The 7,382-nt window shown below is 49.8% G+C and overlaps 1 non-coding gene across 1 annotated transcript; it reads right to left on the bottom strand.

The window, feature by feature from the left end:
• Positions 1-680: 680 nt before the first annotated feature.
• Positions 681-787, bottom strand: LOC143956621 (U6 spliceosomal RNA). Its single transcript, XR_013269962.1, has one exon. It is a non-coding gene; the product is annotated as a U6 spliceosomal RNA (small nuclear RNA).
• Positions 788-7,382: the final 6,595 nt, after the last annotated feature.

Raw genomic sequence — 7,382 nt, 5'->3', positions numbered from 1 at the left:
GTTCCCGGGTCTGTACACCCGCTGTGCCCATTATGAGGAGTTCTCACCATCCCTGTGCTGAGTTCCCGGGTCTGTACACCCGCTGTGCCCATTATCAGGGGTTCCCACCATCCCTGTACTGAGTTCCTGGGTCTGTACACCCGCTGTACCCATTATAAGGGGTTCCCACCATCCCTGTGCTGAGTTCCCGGGTCTGTACACCCGCTGTGCCCATTATGAGGGGTTCCCACCATCCCTGTGCTGAGTTCCCAGGTCTGTACACCCGCTGTGCCCATTATGAGGGGTTCCCACCATCCCTGTGCTGAGTTCCCGGGTCTGTACACCCGCTGTACCCATTATGAGGGGTTCCCACCATCCCTGTGCTGAGTTCCCGGGTCTGTACACCCGCTGTGCCCATTATGAGGGATTCCCACCATCCCTGTGCTGATTTCCCGGGTCTGTACACCTTTCTATGCCCATTATGAGGGGTTTCCACCATCCCTGTGCTGAGTTCCCGGGTCTGTACACCCGCTGTGCCCATTATGAGGGGTTCCCACCATCCCTGTGCTGAGTTCCCGGGTCTGTACATCCGCTGCGCCCATTATGAGGGGTTCCCACCATCCCTGTGCTGAGTTCCCGGGTCTGTACACCCGCTGTGCCCATTATGAGGGGTTCCCACCATCCCTGTGCTGAGTTCCCCAAAAATTATGGAACACTTCATGAATTTGTGTGCCATCCTTGTGCAGGGGACATGCTAATCTTCTCTGTATCGTTCCAATTTTAGTATATGTGCTACCGAAGCGAGGACATTATGAGGGGTTCCCACCATCCCTGCAATTATTTTCTGGGTGGGACATTAGAGTGTAAGCTCCTCTGGTATAGAGACTGATGCGACTGGCTCAGTGATCTCTGTACAGCACTGCGGTATATATCAGAGCTATATAAATGTATAATAATAATAGTGTGTGACTGCTGCCACATAGTGGAAAGGAACCCGGAATATCACATGAGCAGCCAGAAGACAGACGGGGGAACGTCCTTTACTCAGTTTTCTCGGAAATTCCCATCTCAGATTGGAGGGTGTGTTCCAGTATAACATTATACAGATATCATTAATGGGGGAGCAGCCAGCATGGAGAACACCCCACAGTGCCATTCACATTACCAAGACAATGGCGCCCCCTAGTGACAGATGAGAGAATCAGCTGTGCTTGTCTATGTTCTGATTTCAGGACACTGGGACTGGGTGAACCGGTTCTCTTCTCTTCTCTTCTCTCTTCTCCTCTCATTGTACCGGAAACTTTTCCACAATTTAACCCTCTGATGGCCAATGAACATTTATCAGCCTCATCCGAAATCATTTTTGTCAAATTGTTGTCGGGAATTTTTATATTTTTTAAATTGAAAATTATTATTTTAAGTGTAAAATGTTTCTGGTTCCTTTCTTCCTTCTTCCCTTTTCTTTCATCTTCCTTCTCCTCTTCTATCCCTCCTTCTCATTCTTCCTTTCATCCCTTTTTCCTGTTTTCTAGATTTTCTTCCTTTACTCGCTCAATTTCTTCTTCTCTTCATTCCTTCCTTCCCTCGCTCCTTTCTTTCCTTCATTCCCCCCCCCCCCTTTTCTTTCTTTCTCACCCATCTTTCCTTCCATCCTTCCTTCTTAGCTTTACTTCCTTCCTATCCATCATTCCTTATTATCCTTCCTTCCTTCCGTTCCTATCTATCATTTCTTATTATAATTCATTTGTTCTTATCCATCCTTCCTCCTTATCCTTCTTTCCTCTTCCTTATCCATTCTTCTGTAGCACTGACCCCCGAAGGAGCTGCTGGTTTGATTGGGCTTACCGTTACCTTCTTCACCTCGATTTGCGTGTCTAGGGGGTTTTCTGTGGTAGATGCCCAGAAACTTTAGAGACTGACGACAGATCCGCTTAAAGGGATTTTTATTTGCAAAAACGTATTCAATGAACAGTCTCTTAGTATAGGATCAGAGGGTTAGGAAGGAAGTTTCAGGTCCTCTTAGTGTCAAGGCCAATAATAAAGAACTTTCTTACTTTGTCTAAATCCAGAGAATAGCCAATCACAGCCGGATGATCACTCAGGTTGGACAGTCCGTCTCTCACCAGGCCTGGCAGCCAACAAGGTGCTTACTCAGGAACAAATCTCTGCCACAGACATTGTTGTAGAACACGTAGGAAACTAGGACTTGTAGAACACTCGTGTGATATCTGGATCTTTCAGCCGGTTCGGCGATACCCAGGAGATTGGATTCACGTAGGTCCCTCAGCCCTACCAGGCTCTTGCTAAGAAGCCAACCCGTACGTGGCCTTCTTCTGAAGAGTCCTCCCCTGGTTTGCTACCAAGTTGCTGGGCCTCTCCACAACCGGAGACGGCACTGGACCACCTCCGAATCCCTTCCTTAGTTTCCTTGCCTCGGGCTAGCCAGCCCCGAGACATAAAGTCGGGTGGATCAGCAACCCAGGCCATAGCCTTCCTGGGGGCTGGTCAGGAGGACCAGGACCATGAAGTCAGAACATACTTCTGGACTGGAACCCCGAACCACGTGATGTCCGCATCCTAAGTACCCTCTCCCAGAAAGCACAGCAAGAGTGACACTCCCACTGGGTGGGCTCCAAGAGAAAGTAACCTTAAAGCACCCAACCAGACTGTGTTTCCATGCCTGCCAGAAGAAACAGCGCCCCCAGTGGCCAGGCTCAACACCTTATAGTCCAGTCAGACTGATGCTGAGGTCCAAATTTGGAATAAATATACCCAAACCAAACTGCAGTTCACGTGTAACATTAAATTTCAAAAATACATAGTGTGTGCTCTTCAGGAGCCGGCGCTACACTTCCTTCCTTCCTTCCTTCCTTTCTTCCTCCTTATCCTTCCTTCCTCCTTATCCATCCTTCCTTCCTTCCTCCTTATCCTTCCTTCCTCCTTATCCTTCCATCCACCTTTTCTCGTGCTCCCCTATATCTGGAAGATCCAGGTGTGGTGGTGGGTTGGGCAGTAGGTGGACTCTGGAGAGGTAAAAGCTGGAGCTTCACCTGCTGCTGTACTTCTCTCTGGGGATAAAAGCTTCCTCTATACTGTCAGAGGGATGGAGGAGGATCTCTGCTGCAGTGCTGGGTGTATGGTGGGGGGGGGGGAGGGGGATTTAGTTACACAGAACAGTAGAAGGAGCAGAAGATTAGAATCGGTCTGGTTTAGATGAGTAAACTCTGTTTGTGTATGGGGGTGGGGGTGGGTGTCTGAGGCGGGCCAGTGCCGGGGCCACACTGTGTGTATGGGGGTGGGGGTGGGTGTCTGAGGCGGGCCAGTGCCGGGGCCACACTGTGTGTATGGGGGTGGGGGTGGGTGTCTGAGGCGGGCCAGTGCCGGGGCCACACTGTGTTTGTGGGGGTGGGTGTCTGAGGTGGGCCAGTGCCGGGGTCACACGGTGGGGGTGGGTGTCTGAGGTGGGCCAGTGCCGGGGGTCACACTGTGTGTGTATGGGGGTGCGGTGGGTGTCTGAGGCGGGCCAGTGCGGGGGCCACACTGTGTGTATGGGGGTGGGGGTGGGTGTCTGAGGCGGGCCAGTGCCGGGGCCACACTGTGTGTATGGGGGTGGGTGTCTGAGGTGGGCCAGTGCCGGGGCCACACTGTGTGTATGGGGGTGGGTGTCTGAGGTGGGCCAGTGCCGGGGTCACATTTTGTGTATGGGGGTGGGTGTCTGAGGCGGGCCAGTGTCGGGGCCACACTGTGTGTGTATGGGGGTGGGGATGGGAGTCGGAGGTGGGCCAGTGCCGGGGCCACACTGTGTGTGTATGGGGGTGGGGTGGGTGTCTGAGGCGGGCCAGTGCCAGGGCCACACTATGTGTATGGGGGTGGGTGTCTGAGGCGGGCCAGTGCTGGGGCCCCACTGTGTGTATGGGGTGGGAGTCTGAGGTGGGCCAGTGTCGGGGTCACACTTTGTGTATGGGGTGGGGGTGGGTGTCTAAGGTGGGCCAGTGCCGGGGCCACACTATGTGTATGGGGGTGGGGGTGGGTGTCTAAGGTGGGCCAGTGTCGGGGCCACACTATGTGTATGGGGGTGGGGGTGGGTGTCTAAGGCGGGCCAGTGCCGGGGTCACACTGTGTTTGTATGGGATGTGTGGGGGATCAGTACTGCGGGGGTTCCTGGGGTCTGCAAACTCCATCAATAATTCCCCCCATTATACACAGAGCCATGACTTCCCCTGATTTGGAGGTAAGGCCCGGCGCAGACTGACCTCCTGCAGGGCAATGGCAGCACTTTGGGACAATTTATATATATATATATAGTGTATATTAATTGACAGTTTCTTTCAGTTGTTATTTTGTATCTGTTTTGTCATTATATAAATATATATTTTTGTTTTTACAAATTACCACATTTATTGTACAGTAAAGTAAAGGAACATTATAAGCAGCTTGCTTTGCAGCCGTCTTTGTCTGAATGACACTTCTTTCTGAGCCAGGAAGGCGGAGTCACTGACAGGCGGAGTCTTTGACAGGCGGAGTCACTGACAGGCGGCTTCATTCTGCATAAGTAATGAGGTTAGTGATGTAATAAGGAGACTGGAGCTCCACCTGCTGGCTGGATAGAGAACTGCATAATATTTATATACAATATTTCTTATTTACTTAGATAAAAACATAGAAAAGTATATTTTTTTGAAATGCTTATTTTTTAACCACTTCAGCTCCAGAAGGTTTTACCCCCTTTCATGACTAGGCCGTTTTTTTGATATTCAGCACTGCGCTACTTTAACTGGTAATTGTGCGGTCGTGCGTCACTGTACCCAAATATCATTTATATCATTTGTTTCCACAAATAGAACTTTCTTTTGGTGATATTTCATCACCTCTGCCTTCATTTTTTATTATATAAACAAAAAAAGACTGAAAATGTTAAAAAGAAAAACAATATTTTTTTACTTTCTGCTATAAAGCATAGTAAATGGCGGCACAGCCGGGGGCGACGACTTTATAAATGTTTTTTCTGCTCTTCTCTGCAAAAGGTCAGCACAGTTGTTGTTCAGGCATCCTCCAGGGTCACCATCCACTTCCTGATTGGCCGACTTACAGAGGACACAATCATGTAAATCCTGGCATTTGTGTTCACAAATGTCTGACACAGATCAGCCCCTGCTACAGCCTCTCACCTTGTGACTTGCTACAAAGTTACAATGTTCAGTCTGATCACTGGGGGAGGGGAGACTGAGGAAATGTTTCCCTTTCCTTCTACAACGTTACAATGTACAGTCTGAGCACTGGGGGAGGGGAGACTGAGGAAATGTTTCCCTTTCCTTCTACAACGTTACAATGTACAGTCTGAGCACTGGGGGAGGGGAGACTGAGGAAATGCCTCCTCCTGCCTGCAGCAGACTGATCACAATATCACACCATGGGCAAAGTTATTGGCTGGAGCTCGGGGACGGCTTTTAATAATAAGAGATGTGACTTGTCTGAGAATGATCCTGTCCCTGAGTGGTGTGGCGGGCCGGGAACACAGACTGGGGGGTCCATCATCTGTAAACGGACAGTTTAAGGTAAGGATAAGGGGGAACTCCAGCGCGTCTCCTCTCACTACAATCACATCATCGGGGGGAACGCTGTCATAGGAAGATGCAGCTTCAGAATTTCATTTTAGATGAATAAAACTGAGATTATCGCAATAAATACAGATGCAAGTTCTATGCGGGGGATGCCTATAATGTGACATGAAGCTCTGTGCCAATGTTGGGGAAAAAAGCAAAAAACGATCACATGATTGGGGAGGGGATACAGGGAAAGCTCCCGACAAAGAAGAGACCATCTTCATTTCCTCTTGTAGGAAAACCCAGCTGGCTGCGGATAGACATGACGGGTGAACCAGCTGAGCAACATCTCCTCCCTTCTCCCTCTTCTCCTCTCTTCTCCTTCCTTCTCCTTCCTTCCTTCTCCTCTCTTCTCCCATCTCCTCTCTTCTCCTTCCTTCCTTCTCCTCTCTTCTCCTTCCTTCCTTCTCCTCTCTTCTCCTTCCTTCCTTCTCCTCTCTTCTCCCATCTCCTCCCTTCTACTCCCTTCTCCTCTCTTCTCCCTCTTCTCCTCTCTTCTCCCATCTCCTCCCATCTCCTCCCTTCTCCCTCTTCTCCTCTCTTCTCCTTCCTTCTCCTTCCTTCCTTCTCCCTCTTCTCCTCTCTTCTCCCATCTCCTCCCTTCTACTCCCTTCTCCTCTCTTCTCCCTCTTCTCCTCTCTTCTCCCATCTCCTCCCATCTCCTCCCTTCTCCCTCTTCTCCTCTCTTCTCCTTCCTTCTCCTCCCTTCTCCTTCCTTCCTTCTCCTCTCTTCTCCCATCTCCTCTGTTCTCCTCTCTTCTCCTCTCTTCTCTTCTCCTCCCCTCTCCTCTCCTCCCTTCCCTTCTCCTCCCCTCTCCTCTCTTCTCCTCCCTTCTCCTCTCTTCTCCTCCCTTCCATCTCCTCCCTTCTCCTCCCTTCACCTCCCATCTCCTCTCTTCTCCTTCCTTCCCCTCTTTTCTCTTGCCTTCTCCTCTCTTCTCCCATTTCCTCCCTTCTTCTCCCATCTCCTTCCTTCTCCTCCCTTCTCCTCTCTTCTCCTTCCTTCACCTCTCTTCTCCTTCCTTCACTTCCCTTCTCCTCTCTTCTCCTCCCTTCTCCTTCCTTCACTTCCCTTCTCCTCTCTTCTCCTCCCTTCTCCTCTCTTCTCCTTCCTTCACCTCTCTTCTCCTTCCTTCACCTCCCATCTTCTCCCTTCTCCTTCCTTCTCCTCCCTTCTCCTGTCTTCTCCTCCCTTCACCTCCCTTCTTCCTTCTCCTCCCTTCTCCTCCCTTCTCCTCTCTTCTCCTCCCTTCTCCTCTCTTCTCCGTCCTTCACCTTTTTCTCCTCTCTTCTCCTCCCTTCTCCTCCCTTCTCCTCTCTTCTCCTCCCTTCTCCTCTCTTCTCCTCGATTTCTCTCCTCTTCACCTCCCATCTTCTCCTCTTTTCTCCTCTCATTGTATTGGAAACTTTTCCACCATTTAACCCTCTGATGGCTGATGAACATTTATCAGCCTCATCCGAAATTATTTTTCTTCCTTCCTTTCTCTTTACCTCCTTTCCATGCTTTTCGCCTTTGTTGGTAATAAATAGTGAAACTTAATTTTTATTTTTTTTCTTGTATTTTTTTCCCCCAATGCAACATTTTTGTAACTTCTGCACCCCTCCCCCCTCATATATTCACCCCAAAATATAATCATGCAAGTCGGCTGATTAAACAATATCTCATTAGTGCGACTTTCATGTAATGCGGATTGGTGACGATGGAAGTGAATGTACAGAGTGTGTTCTACATCTGGAGAGAGGGACAGAGGACCCAAATCCCTGAACAGCGACCCTTCATGGGGGATCACTTGTTAATAT

The sequence above is a fragment of the Lithobates pipiens genome, unplaced genomic scaffold (assembly GCF_037356315.1).
Source record: "Lithobates pipiens isolate NorthernLeopardFrog02 unplaced genomic scaffold, aLitPip1_a1.2 Scaffold_37, whole genome shotgun sequence".
Classification (NCBI taxonomy): Eukaryota; Metazoa; Chordata; class Amphibia; order Anura; family Ranidae; genus Lithobates; species Lithobates pipiens.
The sequence above is the reverse complement of the archived record's forward strand: the minus strand, read 5'-3'. Positions and strand labels throughout refer to the sequence as shown.